Source organism: Artibeus jamaicensis, unplaced genomic scaffold, assembly GCF_021234435.1.
Source record: "Artibeus jamaicensis isolate MK-2021 breed Jamaican fruit bat unplaced genomic scaffold, CSHL_Jam_final contig_490, whole genome shotgun sequence".
In the NCBI taxonomy this organism is placed as follows: Eukaryota; Metazoa; Chordata; class Mammalia; order Chiroptera; family Phyllostomidae; genus Artibeus; species Artibeus jamaicensis.
In genome coordinates, this window is record NW_026521861.1 from 17,992,253 (window position 1) to 18,009,622 (window position 17,370).

Consider the following 17,370-nt stretch of genomic DNA (forward strand, 5'->3'; position numbering starts at 1 on the left):
CGCGTGGACACACAGCAGCTCGAGTCTGGAATGTGGGATTAAGGCGTGTGCGCCGAGCGGTGGGTTTGGTCCCTGCCCTCTTCCCTTCTAAGTAAACACGGACAGGGTGATGCGGTGATTTTTCAAAGAGAAAACAAACCGAGCCCCCTAAAGTCTGCCAGTGACACCCTACCAAAGACATCTTTAACGAACCGGGCGGTCTGGAGCCAGCCCATACATTGATATTCAAGGCCACGGCGCTGGTGTGTTCTGCGCCCTCTGTTGTATTTTTTGCATCCTGGGAAGGCTCTTCGGGTTCCTGAGCCCAGCGTGTTGGCTTCTGTGGGGAGGGAAGGCTTGGCGGGACCCCGAGCGCCACTGCCTGCCGCAGTGGCCACCAGGCGGCTGCTCCAGGGAGGCACCTGGGCTGCCCGAGGTCGCAGAAGCGGCATCTTTGGTCGAGTCCCCGGATTCTGGGCTGAAGACGCCATCAGTTAAAGAAAAGACACTTTGAATTCTGGAAGACTCAACTCAAGGGGCGCTTAGAGCACCAAGCCCAGCCTCTGGGGAAACAGGTCCAAGGGACAGAAAAGAATCCTTGTCTTCAGTCACGCAGCCCTTTGCCTGCCCATGTCCCTGTGGCCACAGTCCAGAACCCTCCTCCTTAAATCAACCACAAGTGGAGCCCAAAGCGCTTCCCAGCCAGAGTGCTTTGCACACCACCCAGGGTGCTTTGCTGACAGTGCCTTGCCCCCCTTTCCTCTTCTTAAAAAAAAAAAAAGGTGATCTTTAGTGCTGAGGCTTCATCTCACCCCCCCCCCCAAGCAATAACCACTCGGGTCAGTTAACTCGGAGGTCACATCAGAAGACTACAGCTGCCAATGGGGAATGAGAGGGCACGTCTTCAAAACTGTGCCTTGTTTCTCTGCAAATAATGCTGCTTCCATAAAAATCTACAAAGAAAGACTAATGAAGCAAAGCGACCAGCCTTAAAATCTCAGACTGGATTGTTTTTTCCATATAGACTCCACTTGGTGACTTTTGTTCTTTCTTTTTTTTTTTATTATTAAACAAAACCCTTTTTTTGGAAATACAATGAGCTGCTTTTTGCAGGGTTCATAATTCCCAATAGATGATGATGCCATTTTTCAAGGTCTTACACACACTGTGGCTTTGGGGCTTATTTATTAGCTCCAAAAAAAAGCCTGCCTTTCAGTGAGGTTTATATACTCAAGTAATTGCTTCGGGGGACACAGTGCAGGGCGCTGTGAAAAGGGTCGGTTGTGCAAGCGTGGTCGGCAAGGAAGGCCCTGGGCCAGGCGGCTGTCAAGCTGGAGTGTGCAACCGGTTTAAACAAACACGGGGAAGGTTCTATGGAAACTTGGAGAAGGAAATCCCTCCTGTAGGGGCGGGCGGAATATTATTCCTCCACCACACGTACCGCCCTGCCGTCTTTCCTCTCCTCTGTCCAAGTAAACACCGGCCTCCGTATGGAGATGGCGCTGGGCCCACCCAGATCACTCTCAGATTCAGGTGTCAGAAATCACAGCTGACATGGAGCAAACCGTTTTTAAGTAAAATCACGGAGCCACTTTGATATGAATTCCACCAGGGGATTTCCAAATGTATTTATGCACATGCCCAAGATTAACTGCAGGGCGAGTTTTTCCCTGAGCATTAATTTCAAAATATCCCCAAGAATTGCACTTGGGCCTGGTATCCTGGAGAGTTGAGAAAACACCCATTAGCAAGAGGTTAAAGAAAATGCAGATAATTTGAGAAAACAAATATCCCCTCCCCAAATGCACACTATTATGAGGCCGTAATTCTGGAGTTAAATCGCCTGGGTTCAAACCCTACTTCCCATATCTACTGTGAGAATTCACTTGGACAAGTCACTCCTAGTGCAGGATTGATTGATTGATTGATCCCATGTGAGGGGGGCACGACTGGTCTACATCCTTGTCACAGTCTCATAGTGCGTGGATATACTTCCCCATTCCTTGACTTTGGACTTGGCCATATGACTTACTTTAGACAATGAGATTTGAGGGATTGTGACTGAATCAGAGGTTTGAAGTGTGTTGGAGGCTGGGCCTGCTCGCCTGTGCTCTGGTGGTCCATCATGAGAAGACCGTGTCCCAAGAAGCTGCTCCCTTTTCCAGCCAGGTTCCAAAAACGACACATGTGAAGCAAACCTGAACTCAACTTGCAGGCTAGGGTTTAGCTGGACTCAGAGCTGCCCCAGCTGACCTACAGACACGTGAGTGGGGCCAGGTCGGGGGGTAGGGGGGGTGCTTTCTGTAAGCGAGTGAATGTTGAAGTTTTGTTACAGAGCATTATTGTGGCAGTGGCTGACTGACACATTCACTCAGTAGGCTGCTGTGAAGATTAACGACAAAATATTTGACAAATACTAAGCACAATGCTTGGAATGTAGAAAGAGCTCAGAAATATTAGCTCATGTCAGTAACCAACATTCATGACAGTAAATTTGCACAGTAACATAACTTTTTAAACTGATTCATTGAATCAATGAACAAGTATGACATCAGTAAAGATTCAGGGCGAGACAGGGCAAGGACGACGCCAAACTGGAAGACCGGGAACCTTCCACGATCCCCGAATCACAGTCATTTGCTCATTCATTCATTCAGCAGATAGTTCCTAACACCTACTCTGGGCCGCTCACTGGAGTGACTGTTGGAGCCACCGAGATGACCACGTCTCCATACCCTGCCAAGGACTGGGGCCCTCAGGCCCCACCGTGTGGCCAGCACTCTGCTGAGCCCTTCCCCTTCCCACATCACTTGACCATCACAACAGCCTTATGAGCCAATATTATTCATCCCCATTTTTTAGGCAGGAAGACCGAGGCCCAGACATCAAGCAACATAAGGAAAGGACCAAAGCCACTCCTTTACTGTGTACTCGTGCCAATAGTTCAAGTCAGTGGTTGGGGACACTTGACAGGAAGGCGCAGTGAGAAGAAAGAAGAGGGGTGAACACAGCCGGGGCCACTCTCCATGCTGCGCATGTGTGAGGTGCTCAGGAAGGGCTGAGGCTCCGAAGACTAGGCTTTGCTCCTGCCCCCAGGGTCTGTGAGACCCCGGGCCCCTCTCTGCCCTCAGTTTCTCCAGCTGCAGGGAAAATGACCTTGAAAGCCGCAGCTCTGGCATTTTACGGAGCTGCGAATTCAGGAGGAACTGCTGCAGAAAGTCCATTTTAAGGGGGTGAAAGGATGAAAATCACAGTTCTGGGAACCGTTCCAACAGTGCCACAGTGGGGACAGCGGACACCGTGGGAGGAGAGGAGACGAGGCCAGGCCTTGGGCACCACTCACTGTAGGCCCCAGCTCCCCCGCCACAGCCTCACCTTCGGTCACTCCACCACCGTGAGGACGTTGAAGCTGGAGCCTTCGGGGTCTTCCACCTGCCTCCCGCCAGAATGCAATGCCCCTGGGGGAAAAGCCATTTAAGGTGCCACAGGCCTTCGTCATCAGCTAGCATGTCAATTTTCAGTTAACGCTTTTGCAGAGACTGGGATGAGGTTTCAATTCTCTTGCACCTTGTTATTCCTACCCCGGAGATTGTTCCCAAGGGGACAGCATGGGGGTGGGACGGAGTCGAGCCCATTTGCTGGGAAGGGCCATGCCTGGGTGAGGCTCGAGGGCCTGGGGTCAGGGCACGGGCTCTCAGATTCATAGCGGTGGACCTGGCTTCAGATCCGTGCCGCCCACCTGCCTCCAGCCCTGTGACTTTGACAGATTTAGACTTCTCGGCAACCTGAAGTGCATTTCAATTTCATAAATTTAGAAATACTCTGGTTAGACAGATTCCTTCTGCAGTAACACATCCATTAAGTGCACTTTAAGCCAATTTTGGTATGCTAATCCATCACAAATCGACGGGAAATTTAGCTTCTTGGGAAAATTTCCTACCCCTGATCCAAGACCTCTGCTGAATTTAGGATGCTAACAAACAGTGGTCCCTTAAAGCTGCAGCCTTCGACTCTGCAACAACACCTCAGCGAAGCGAGGAATGGGACCAGTTTTAAACAAGCATCTGAACTTGTGTGTTCACGTGAGAGCTGTTTACCCGAACGGGGTCCCCCAGGGCCCGTTCCTTACTCCAAAGATGCAGCCACCACTTGCAGTTTGGGGCATTTACAGTATTTTGGAGTGCCCTCCTGAGAAGTCTGAGAGACTGTCAGCCCTCGGAGGGCAGAAATGGAGTCGTATCTCTACTTCCCCAGCCCCTAGCCCGGAGCCTAGCACGGCCAACAGGCCCAGCACCCACCCAGCACCCGCCCAGTGCATGCCCAGCGCACAACCTGGTTGAAAACTTGCCTGAGTGGCGACTTGTCCAAAAGACTTAATAAGATTTTCACTATTTCCTATAATCAAATGTTCTCCCCACCAATGATATTGGGGATCCCAAAAGCACAATCAGAAACTTCTGAAGGAAATTAGACAAAGACCCCGAGTGATTTTAATGACAATAGCATCGTCGGAATGGTGCCCGCTCTATTCCTTAGTGTGTGAGGCAGGAGGGACCGCATGGTCAGTAACTGTCGATACAAAGAACCTACAGGTGGTGAAAGAGACACAACACCATTGTTCTCCCATCGTTCTCCCGGCTGAGACTCCGCTGCTACCAGTCATTGAAGAGAGGGCCTATTATCCACACGTCTTTTGCTACATAATACACATTTCGCCAACAAAGCTGACAGCCGGTAGCATTTGCGTTTTCAATGCTCTGTCATAAGATCTAACAGCGAAAATGGGCTGTTGACTAGGGAAATTTAGAGTGGCATTGCCGGCCCTGGATGTGAAATACCCGAGCCTTCAGAAGAAATTTCATTTTCCTGGTTGAGCGTTTAATGCTGTCAGGTGTTACAAAGTGGCGCGCGGGAGCCAATAGGAATGACACACCCACACGCACAGTCTCCACGCTGTTGTTGGCAATTTGTACTCATTCCCTGCCCAGCTCTGCTCCTGGTCCTGCAGCCCACAGTTCTGTGAGTGTCCACCGAGAGCCCTTCTCCTCCAGTCCTTCCATCCCCGCTTCCCAGGTCTAAGAAAAGACTGCAGGTGGCTTTGTCATCTCCTAAGTCTTGGGCATCCTGAGCATTTGGGGAGGCTGAGATGGGTACTCAGCCAGGGCACAACTCGAGGGGCCGGGGATAAGCCCACGGGCTGCATCAATGGAAGCCAGAGGAGGCTGACTTCACTGCTGGTCCATCGATCGGGAATTGAGCTGTGGGCCCTTCTGGTGGATGGTGAGGCTGGGCCTCCTGACCTTCTGGCACCTTTCAGAGGCCTGGACTCCAATCCCAGCCTTGTCTTCTAAGCACATGGGAGGAGCAAGGGGATGAGCCAACCACCTGGCTACACTGAGGCCACAGGGGAGGGGAGGGGAGGAAAGGAAAAGGACAAGCACCCCCCCCCCCCGGCCAAGGAGCCTCATCAGTACACAGAGACGGGGAGGAGGAGTGTACCCCACCCTGACCTTGTGCCAGGCTCTCTTCTGGGGGCTCACACATACCCTCCGACCAAGGCACTGCTGACGAGGGACCAAGGTGGCCAGTGGCACATGCACGCCTGTCCAAGAGACACTGAGTAGCTCTCAGCTCTTGGGTCCGGGGAGCCAGAATTCTGAGTTTCATCGTGAAGTAGCCCATTTAAAAAAATCTTCTATTGGCAACTAAATCAGAAAAAAATGTCCAATACCATGGAGCCAACCCAGTCAGAGGCAGGAGCAATGCCCATGGGCTGCCATTTCTGCAGCTCTTGGGGGGAGCTCCCCAACTCTTCCTCTAAGCCAGCCCTGTGCAGGCAGGTGAGGGCTCAGAGCATCTGCTCCCATTTTACAGCTCAGAAAACGAAGGCACATGTAGTTGGCCGAAGGTGCACAGCTTTGCAAATAGCAGAGCAGGAGACAGAGTGGTACCCCCCAACCCCACCATAGGCTGGATGTCACCTGAGAGTCCCACCCCAGTCCATCAGCTAGGGGTCTCCTCCAGGAGTCTGAGGAGCCATCAGTCACCTAGCTCCTGATCCGCACATGTGTATGCCAATGGTACAGGCCGAGAGCATGTCCAGGTGACAATGTCACCATCGCTACTGCCCTCAGGGACCCTTGTCATTTCTTGCTTATTCCTTTTATTTTGTGGCCCAGGCCTGGCTGTCTCATGGCAGATGTGATATTTCTGGCCTCTGTCAGCCCCAAGGGAGGGGATATTCAGGGAGGGTGGAGTCAGGCCCTGATAAGCCAGGAAGTGAGAAGGACGTCTCCTGGACCAAGAGGCCTCTGGGCTCTATAGCACATACAGGCCTGGTGTCCCTCTTCCCAGAGCCAGCAGGACCCATTGTCTTTGCCCTGAGATGCGGGGAGGCCTGTTGACCCTGAGTCCTGGTCCCTGCCTGCCTTCCACAGGTGCCCAGAGGGTTGCACTGGAGACGAAGCCCCCAGTTACCCTCTCCCCCCACCCACCTGCCACGCTGGTCTTTCTCCCTCCAGGCCGGGCCTTTGAGCTGCTGGGAGTTCTGGGCGTCAGACACCAAGCTTCCTTTCGGGGGCTCACCCGAACCCCGCCTTTTCACACAGGGCTTCCTGCCTCCCTCAAGGGGGCTCAGGACCCCGAAGTCGATTCCTGGGATGATTGCCTCGAAAGAAACTGAGCTTTGCTTCTCTCTCCCTTCGGGGACTGCTGCCGCCGATATGATATCTGCGTCGTGCATGGTGTCACCAAAAGATGCCATTACTTAGACACACAGCTGCCTCCCTGGGGGAAAGCGGGGGTGTCGTTGTAAAAACAATTATTGCCTCTTTCAATTCAGCCTGAGAGCTGAGCAAGATTTGAAGAGTCAAGGAATCAAATATCCATAGAAACGACTGCATAATTCTTACGTGGAAGATTAGTTAAGCGAGGGGACAACAGAGTCAGCCCTTTGCTGCTGAGCCCTGACGAAGGCTCCGTCCCCAGTCTCGGCTGAAAGCCTCCAAAATAAGCGAGGTCCCACACACAGCTCAGGGACCTCGGCCAGGACCTGCCCCAGGCCGAGAGCCGAGAAACAGCTGCAGCAAAAGCGATCACACCTCTGGGATCTACCTCCAGGGCATACAATTTACAAACTCTTTTGTGGCTGCCCAGTCCCTTGGGCCCTGGCCCCTCTTAAAGGCCCGTAAGGGAGATAGTAGTGCACCATTTTATAAATGAAGCTGTGCGCTCAGAAAGAGGAAGGGCCTTGCCCAAGAACTCAAAGCTAGGACGTGTGAGCTGTAACCAGAGGGGTTAATCGGAGGCTAAGGGTCTCCCTATGAAACCCTTTCTGTTTGGCATATCTCAGCAGCACAGCAGCCCCGGGAGTGCACGTTATTGGACCCATTTTGTGGATGAGGAGACCGCAGTTGAGAGCGCTTTCCCCAGCCCTTGTTGTGTTCATCACCCGCCCTTTCACCCAGAGGAGGTTCTCAGCGCCCCAGGGTCCTGGCCCACATTTCCTGGGATCAGGGATCTGTGAGTGGGGATAGCTTTTGCATCTATTTTTCAGCCCTATTGCTTTCCAGCTGGTATTTAAAAAATATCAACACACCAAAGCCACTGAACGCAAGGCTTCCTGCACCTTGGCTAATTTCCTGCTGATTCAGCCAGGCTGGGCAAGAGCCAGTTGCAATAATTCCTCTGGCCAGGGGTGAGAAATATTTATCGTTGAAGGGTCGTCTGTTTAATAAAAGGCGCCGGGCCTGTACGTGGCAGAGAGGCTCGGACAAGTGTGACCATGTTTCCCAAACCTGCCCCCTGGGGGCTGGGCTGTTGGAGCAGGGCTTCCTCCTCCATTTTTGTCGCAGGGCTTCTCTCTGCAGAGGATGGTGTAGCCACAACCTACACAAGGCGGAGCCCGACTTCCGGTTTCCATTTCTCACGCTGATATGGTTCTGCTCAGTAATTCAGGCAAGTGACTTACCCCGCCGCACCTCCGTTTACCCATCTGCAGCACGGCTGGTCAAATGCAGGTATTGACTGAATTGTAAAGAGCTCGCCTCCAGTGGTCTTGGACTAATCTCCACGTTCAGGGCTCCTCCCGGGAGGTTGAAACTTGGGTCTCTGTCGACTTCAAAGGAGCCTTTGAAATGCCAGAGGGGGCAACACGGAAAACGCAGAGGACTTCAGGGCACCAAACAGGACCCTCTGCTATTCAGTGATGGACAAGGCTCCTTATAATACGTATGTGTTTGGTGGAGGATGGGCAGACTGAGCCAGTTTCAGAAGAGCGCTCCTTACAATGTACTGGATTCCAAATCCCCAGGAAATAAATCAGCCCTGAAGCCCTGAGATTTCAGGGCTGTAGTTACAGCCCTAGTCCATCCCGACTGATAATCCAGTGAATTTCTTTCCCTCTTTTCACACAACTCAAGAGTCACCTCTTCTAGAAGCCTCCTACCCAGGCCCCAAAGGAAACTAAGATCCCCAACCTGTGCTTCTAGAGTGAGCTATGATGTCCCCAAGGGGAAGAAATTTGCCATCATCATCATTACTATCATCATCACCATCATAATCATCACCACCACCATCATCACCACCATAATCATCAACACCATCACCATCACCATCATTACCAGCATCACTGTCAACAGCAGCACCATCATCTGTCTTTACTTATATGTCCAAATGCTTTATATGTACACTGTATCTTATCTAATTCCAGTAATCACCCTCTGAGATATGTACTGTTGATTGTCCCCCTTCTTATAACCCAGGGAATTGAGGCTCCGAGAGGTTATGCGGCTTATTTAATCAGCCAGATGCCGAGGGGCAGTCTGTCTGTCCAAACCCACAGCCAACGTGCCTTCCCACCGCTGGACCCCTCCTTACCCACTCCCAGTGCTCGGCGCCACTTCTAGCATACTGTAGGTGGTCCGCAAAGTTTGTGGAATGAATACACGAGTGGTGCTTCCTTTCTGATCTTCCTTTTATGCAACTGAGCCTCAGGGAGAGAAGCAGGGCTGCCCACGGGTGCTAGGGGCGAGTGGCAAGGTTTGACAGAAAGATCCTCATCCTGCCCTCTCACTGTGGGGCAGTCGACTCCAGACATGCCCTCTCACCTCAGTGTGCAGATTTCTGTGATGGGCCTTTTTAAGAACATAAAGAAGGGTGTGATCAACGCCATCAAGATTACTTGCTTCCACCGGACACTGAAATTTAAAGACTTTGGTCCTTCCCATCCTAAAGTAGACTGTGGCCCCTGCCCCCAAATTTGCATCGCTCTCCTCAGTGTAGAAAGCACTTCTTGGGTATCTTATCTCTCTTGATTCTGAGATATGTATGGGATTATTACCCCCATTTCCTAGATGAGAACTCTGAGGCCTTAGGCACTTTAAGAAATTACCCCTGCTCAGGCAGCTCCTAAGAGTGAGCCCAGGTCCTCCCCAGAGGAGCCCATGTGATCTCCCCGGTCCCATGCTGCCTCTGCTTTGGGGGGCAGAGGACACACGCTGGGCTGGGCCTCAGGCAGCTCATCTTGGGCACTGGGAGCTGGGCTGGAGAAGCGGGGCTCGCAGGCGGCTCTGGTATCACACTCAGCACAAGGGAACCATTATGCTAATTGTCCTCTTTCCTGGGCAAGGAGGAAAGCAAACCCAAGGTAACAAGTGAGAAGATTGTTTGAAAGACCCAGGGAGGCCAGTTCTGGGACAGGGCGTGGGTGCAGGGCGGGCAGCTGCCAGGTGAGCAGACAGTTTGGATTTTGTCCTTTCAGGGCTGACCGACCTCGGAGTGCCAGGCTCTGGGGAGAAGAGAGGCAGCGAGGTCCCCTGGGCGGGGGCTGTCGTAATGACTGCACTCAGCCCGTGGGGGCTCCGCATCCAGGAATGGCCAGAGGTGGCTCTTTGTCTTCCTCCACACCCGGCTGGATTTGCAACCCAGCGAGACAGCCTGTGGGTTTGAATTCACTCCTTTAAAATTTTTATTTATTTATATTTTATCCATGACCATTTATCCCCCTCATACCCCCTCCGCACCCCACCCCCAACAATCACCACACTGAGGTCCAGGTCCGTGAGTCCTTTTTCCTTTTTGCCCGATCCCTCCGCCCCCTAACCTGTCCCCATAGCTGTCACCTGCTCTCTGTCTGCAAATCTGTCTCTGGCTTGTTAGTTGTGTGTTCATTAAGTTCCACATATCATTGAACTCATATAGCATTTATCTTTCTCTGATTGGCTTATTTCACTCAGCATAATGTTCTCCAGGTCTGTCCATGCTGTTGCAAAGGGTAAATTTTCCTCTTTTTTTGTGACCGAGTGGAATTCCATTGTGTAAATGTCTCATGGCTGTTTTACCCACTCATTTACTGATGGGCACTTGGGCTGCTTCCAGATCTTGGTGATTGTAAATAACACTGCAATAGACATAGGGGTGCTTATGTTCTTTTGAATTAGTGTTTTGGAATTCTTCAGATATATTCCCAGAAGTGGGATCACTGGGTTGAAAGACGGATCTATTTTTAATTTTCTGAGGCCTCCCCAGACCACTTTCCACAGTGTCCGCACCAGTCTGCAGTCCCACCAGCAGAGGAAAGCGTTCTCCACAGCCTCGCCAGCACTTGTTGTTTGTTGATTTATTGATGACAGCCGCTCTGACAGGTGTGAGATGATATCTCATTGTGGCTTTAATTTGCATCCCTCTGATGACTACTGACGTTGAGCATCTTTTCATATGTTTATCGGCCATCTGCGTGTCCTCTTTGGAGAAGTGTCTGTTCAGAACCCACTCTGCATGTTTGGCTCATGGCTTCTACTGGGGATGAGAAAACCCACAAAGGCCACAGAAAGAGACAAGGAAAGAGAGGGCCCCTCTTGTTCCTTGGGACAGCGTCACACCTGCAGCCCCGACGCCCAGAGAGGCCATGGCCATGTCAACTCCAGCCTGAGCACAAAGCCAGCCTACAGTTTGAGGAAGAGCCAGTGGGGTCGGGGAGAAAGGAGGCCAGAGCCTTCTCATCCCATCGAGACCTCGCCTTGCTCTGGACTTCTGGGCCGTGAGACGACAAACATCCTTACTATGTACACCAGTTGCGCTGAGGCCTGCAACTCAGAGCAAGGTCATCCTAGACTGATGCACCAGGAGTCTCCCGTATCCAGGGGCAGTGGAAACAGAAGGAAAATATGCTGGCGGATGGATGGGCGGATGCGGACATGTAGACAGGTGGACAGGTAGCCACTGCCCGGTCAGAAAGCACGAGGCCGCCGACAGGGAGGCAGGCTCCTCGAAGGAGCGGTTCCATGTCAGCCCCACCTGCCCCCGCAGAGAAGCTTCTCCTGGCGAGGAAGCTATGCAGGGAACAACCTGGTCCTTCAGCCACTGAGACTGGGCCACAGCCTAGAAGGACATCAGAATCCAACACAGTGGGGCCCTCCCTGGCATCGTCACACCAACCAGGGGCGCAGTGCCCACCACCTCTCCGCCCCCGGAGACAGCGCTGCCCCTGACTTGTTAACACACGGTCATTGCAGAGCACGTTTAATTGAAAACACAACCACATAATCACCGCCCTCACCTCCGTATTCCCTTCACCAATAAACAAAGGTAGCCCCAGAAACTCAGGACATGCCACCATGGGGACCTTGGAGAATAGGACAGACCACAACATCAGGGCATCTGGTCTCATGTTTGCTACTCGGATGGACCAAGCGGCCTGAGGCCGCTGCCTGATGTACCCTGAACAGTCCTTTATGTTCCATGAATGGACCACTAGATGCTCGGGGCACTCTGGAGACACACGTGCGGAGAAACTAAAAATCTCTTGGGAGCCCTGCTCGGGGAGACACATGTGGCTTTGTACCTCGGCCCTGCCATTTCCTGACTGGGCGACATGAAGCTGTCACATTCCTTCTCTGCACCTCAGTTTCCCCAACTGTTCCGTGGGGAGGGCTCCATGTGGTAAGGGTCAGGTCCATGTCGGGTGCGGGGTGGGGGAGGGGGCTGGCTATTTAAAGGATTTGAAAGCTGAGAACTAAGGAGGGGTCGGGGAAACGGGGGGGGGGGATCAGAGGGGAAGGACAGGGGCTTTACGGACACGCTGGCCTATAATTAGAAATGAACGTTTCCTCCCTGTGGTTTTCGGCCTCCTGCAACGGCGCTCTCTGCCATGGATGCGCTAGAACACCGTTGGGTTCTGCTTAAATGGCTCCTTTTGCAGATGCTTCCATAGCTTCTCCCCTTCCGAGTCCATGTTACCACAAAGCAAAAGCGGGTGTGCTCGGGTGGACACGCCCAGCCTGCTCGGTTCCTCCACACCCTCCAGTCCAGCTGGCCACAGAAATGTCCTTGTCGTTTACCGCCTGCTCAGGCCCCTGGGGCTCCTAGGTCCCTCCCCTCCCTCCAGGAGAGGCGTTTGTGTGGGCATTTTTCTGTCAGCTTTCAATCTGCTCAGGGCATGTCCAAGACAGCAGCCCATGCGGCTGCAATTACAGATGAATCCAAGGTATGGGACAGTCACTCTCTTACCAGTGGGGAAGCCATATCCAAGAAGCCAATGTACAAGAAATCTTTTTTCTAGAACATTCTCTGCATTTTCCCTATGACCTGATTGCCCTATAGTTTCCGTTACCCAGTTATGTATTAATGGAGGTCTGAGACCTGCTGTTCCTATCAGCACATAAAAAATCTTCCCTTTCCATCGACTGTCATTATCTGAGAGTCCCCCTCATAATTCCTGCAGATTTCAGAGCAGAACATGGTGTGAACAGAGAAAAATAAGGGGAGGGGGTAGAAAGAGCAGGCTCCAACAATAAACCTTTGTGGCACATGCCCCCCACCCCCAACACACAGCCTCCACCCTCGGGAGGGGCCTAGCAAAAAAGACTGCACAGGAGCTCAGGGATCCAGAAGAGCAGGCGGGACACTGGCATTTGCAGCATCAGGGAACAGAGGCAGAAGCTGGGCTGGGACTGGACCTGCAGGGCAGACGGGGGGAGATACCACCAACTGCTCCAGAGGTGCTCTGGGGAGGGCACCAGACCCAAGGGCTCTTGGGGGGTGCTGCTAGGACCTGCCACCCGGCGACATGAGGATGGGTCTCATGTTCGCTCGCATTGCAGGCCCCAGAAAATTGGGCAGGGGGCTCAGGGCAAGGCAGCAACCTGTGTTCCTAATAACGTGAACGTCAGTCACCATCCCCCTGGGCAGGGTGTCCTGGGTCGACCCCCAGCAAGCACCCCGGCACGTGGCATGCAGTCGGACAATGAGAAAAAGCCAGACGGATTTCCTTGTCATTTGAAAGACAGCGGGGAAAATCTTGGAAAGTGTATGGAAACGGGACTGTTTGCAGGCAGGGGCTTCTGACGAAGGCAGAAACAGAAAGTTGCCTCTGGCTTTGAAGGTACCAGAAATGAATGGCCTCCCGAAGATGGAAGAAGCTCTGTCGGAGGATATCGATTATCTTCCGGGCCAGAAATTGTTTCGCAGTTGTTCCTGATTGAAAGGTTTTCTATTAATTCCTACTGGCAGGCAGAATAAGAAGTATCGAATACCTAATTGCCTTTGAAATAATTACACCCCCAAATGCCATATCTTAACCAACACATCACACAATCGATGTGCTGCTGAGCTGGGGAGGCTCCGAGGCGGTGGGAGGTCAGCCCTGCATGGGGGAAGGGCGTGCCAAGGCACTGGGGGTGGGGTTGATGCAGGCCCTCAGCTGCAAAGCTGGAGGACTGGAAGCCCCTCCTCTCAGGGCCCTAGGGGAACAGAGTGGGGTCCTTTGTTGGAGGCAGCAGTGGGGTGCAGGAAGAGCTGGAGCCACCGCCACTCTGACTCAGCAACCTTGGGGGAGTTGATCAACCTCGTATGCTTCTGTCTCCACTTCCTCGAAATGTGACCAACAGAGACCAGCCTCAGGAGGGTTGTGAAAATCCAGCGAGATAGCTCACTTATACACACAGGAGAGTTTTGCCATCTGTAAATTCATCCATTCGTTCCCTTGAAAAAACATCTTCTTAGCCCCCTGCTTTACTCCAGGGCACTGTCCTGGGAACTGAAGTGACAACCGTGAATAAAACAGACCAAATTGGGGGTGGGGGAGGGGTGACAAATACAGAAACACGTGAGCCGTGTAGCGCACTTGTGACAGATGTTCAAGGAAAAGCTAATCAGCCAGGAACTGGCCCAGGTCTGAACAGCCACAACTTGCCCCCAGGTAGCCCGGAGCCTCGGCCTTGCCCACCCACAGCCTCAATGCCACTGACTGTCCTGCAATGTCCACCTACACGGCAGCCTCTCTTTGGCAGCATTAGGCAACAGTGATCACCCTCCCCTGGGACCCCGGGGTCCTTCCTGCCCTGCCTTCCTCCTATGGCTTTGCTCATTCCTGTTCCTCGCTCCCCGACCAGCCACAGGCCCTTCTCTGGGTGCCCTGCAGGGCCCCACTGCCTTCCTGACCTTTAATCATTCAGTCAGCACATAGCTGAGCAGTGGGTATGAGTGTGGACTGAGGGGACCAGCCCTGGGCACTACACTCCAGTGGGGGAAGCAGACAGTGGGGGAGGCAGACAGTCAGGGAGGAAACATGTGGGGCGGGAAACCTGCAAACGCTCTTCCCAGCATCTTCACAGGGAGGCCGGGGCGCAGCCTCACTGAGCTCTGGGACTGGGGGGGGGGGCCCACCGAGCCTCTCTGGGCCACCGTCTCCCCATCTGTGCAATGCCAGGGCTGGACTGTGACCGAGTCTCCAGACCAGCACTGTCCAGTAGGATGCTCTGGGATGGCAGGCAAGTCCGATGTCCATGCTGTCCCGTTCCACGGAATTTAGTTTATTTAATTTTCATCCATTTAAATCGGCACATGTGGCCAGTGGCTACGGTATGGGACCTCATGACCCTTGCTGCCAAACCCTCCATCTCAGAAGCTCTACAGTTATATGGGACCAGTGTTGTAATACAGTCGCCTACACACTGTCTGAGTGGACACGAAGGGAGAGGACGGTCGGAAGTGAAAACAGAACTGGTTTTTCAACAGGTTGACTCCTCCTTGCAAAGGCAAACCCCCTCCCCTGCCCCCATCCCTATGTGAGACCTGGCTGATGGGCCACAGTCCAGGCCACGGTCCGCCACCCTGGCTGGGCGTTAGAATCTGCTGCTGGGGAACTTTTAAAGCATGAATAACCAGGTCCCTCCTCGAACAGTTTAAGTCAGCATCTCTGAGCCTGGAACTGGGCATGCGTCAAGTTTTACAGCTCCCCAGTGATTCAAATGTGCAGCCGCCACCTTGTCCAATGGCCTCGCTGAACTAATGGCCAATGGAGGTCAAGAGGAGGGGACAGCATCTCCAGCTCACACAGCGAGTTTGTCTCACAGCCTGAGCTGCACCTCGGCTCCCCGGGCCAGACAGGATTCGATGCTGGGCTGGCAGGACCAGGGGGCAGCACCCATGGGAGATCCCAGTTCCTGACTCCTCCCGGTATCAGAGCAGGGGCCCAAGCTGGGATTCCGACCACCTGTGTTCTTGTAATTCCCCAAGAGCGGCCAGTCCGCCAGCGCACGCTGACACTCTGAAGGGTGGCATAAAGCTATCTCCCTCTCCCACTAGGGTGTAGTGTCAGGCCTGAGCCCACAAATATGAGAAAGATAACCCCCCATCACATTGTACAATAAGCAATTTTCTGCTCCCAGGGAGACAGATTCATATATAAGCTCATTCCAGGCACAGAGGGACCCAGTATCACACTGCACTCCACTGGCTTTGTCTGAGGGGAGGGAGAGGCGTGAGGCCAGGGTAGCAATGAGGGGAGATAGGAAAAGGAGGGAGGGGAGGGGTGGGGGAGCAGTGTGTGCTGGGTCAAGGTCTCCTTTAGGCCAGTAAGGATGGTCTGCAGGGCAGGACTGTTCTGCTCGGCCTCACTAGCCATGGGCTAGTACCTCTTGCTGGGAGCTACATGGTTGGGACGGACATTTTCAGCCAATTCAGACTCCAGGTTCCTTCTGGAACACAGAACTGGCCTCATCCCCATCTCGCTCAGAACTTCCTCAGCCCAGAATCCTTGTCTGCACTCCCAGAGTCCTTTTGCGGTCCCGCAGGTCCAGGAGCTGGCTCACACCCAGCTCATGTCTGATGAGCAACAAATGTTCCTTTTGCTAGTTTTGTAGTTTTGTTTATTACCAGAGTCGGCCTGGCCCAGGGACCCAGCCATGGCACGCCTGGGCTCCAGTCTCGGCTCTCCCACTTAAAAACTGTGTCAAGTCATCTGAGCTTGAACTTCTCCATCTACAAAATGACACCCAGCTCCCAAGGTGGCAGGGAGGAAGGGTGTGGTTAGCACGGAGATTGGCACAGAGAAAGGGCTTGGTTAATGTCTGTTTCCCGCCCCCCACCCACCCATTGCCACCTGCCCGCTGTCAGCCTCCTGGGTCTTGGGCCCATGTCTCATTGTCCTTTGTTGCCAAGCATTTCTCGGTGCCTGGCAAAAGGCTGAGCACGGCGGGCATTCTGCAAATGTGTACTCAATACAGTAAAAACACCCAGGAGAAGACGTGGGATCCCTCCTTGATTCTTCCCCAGGAGCTGGAATTGAAAACTGCCTTTCCCTCACTGATAAACCTGAAAAACAGACCATCTGTAGCAATTTCCTCAGTGACAGCACCCGCCGCATCAGACACGTTCCCTTCAAACAATAGGAGGAAATGAGGGGAACGGGGCGCGCTGCCTGCACATTGCGGAATCGCTCAGAAGGCTTGCGTTTAGGATGCTGGTGGTGCAAAGAGGAGGAGACCCTGGAGCGGGTAGGCCTGGCAGGAAAGGAAAACAGGAAATGGTGTGAGTGTGTGTGTGTGTGTGCCCTGCCTGTGGAATGAGCTCCATTCACGGATGCAGGTGGAACCAAGGCCATTGCAGCCTTGGGAGCTAGCTCTCTAACCCTGGAGTTGCCCTCCAGGCAGCTGGGGCGACCTCCAAGCACGGGAGCTCCGGGAGAGGGGAACAGTGTTAGGAATCCTGTGGAGTGCACGGAGTGCCCAGGACCTAAGGATGCTCTCGAAGGAAAGCCAGTTTCTACTCCTACCACGGAGGAGCCCAGGTTTCTGATATGGTCTCTAATGGGAAAAGAAAAAAAAGATAAAAGGGTGAACCATGGAAGGTTCTGGGACCCAGCTCAGGAGAGCTGAATCCTACTCTTGTCACACTGTTGTGTTAGGAGCAGGAACTCGGGTGGCGAGCTCAGAAAGGGTCGGCGGGATTCAGGAGGGGCTGGGAAGTCATTAGGACTCGAAGTCTCTGTCTGTCTGTGTGTCTCTCTCTCCCATCCCTGGACCACATGACCTCTCTCCTCTCTAGTTCTCTTTCTTCTCCATCCAACACGAGGGGATGTTGGGTGGAGTTCGAGTGTCCACCACACACTGA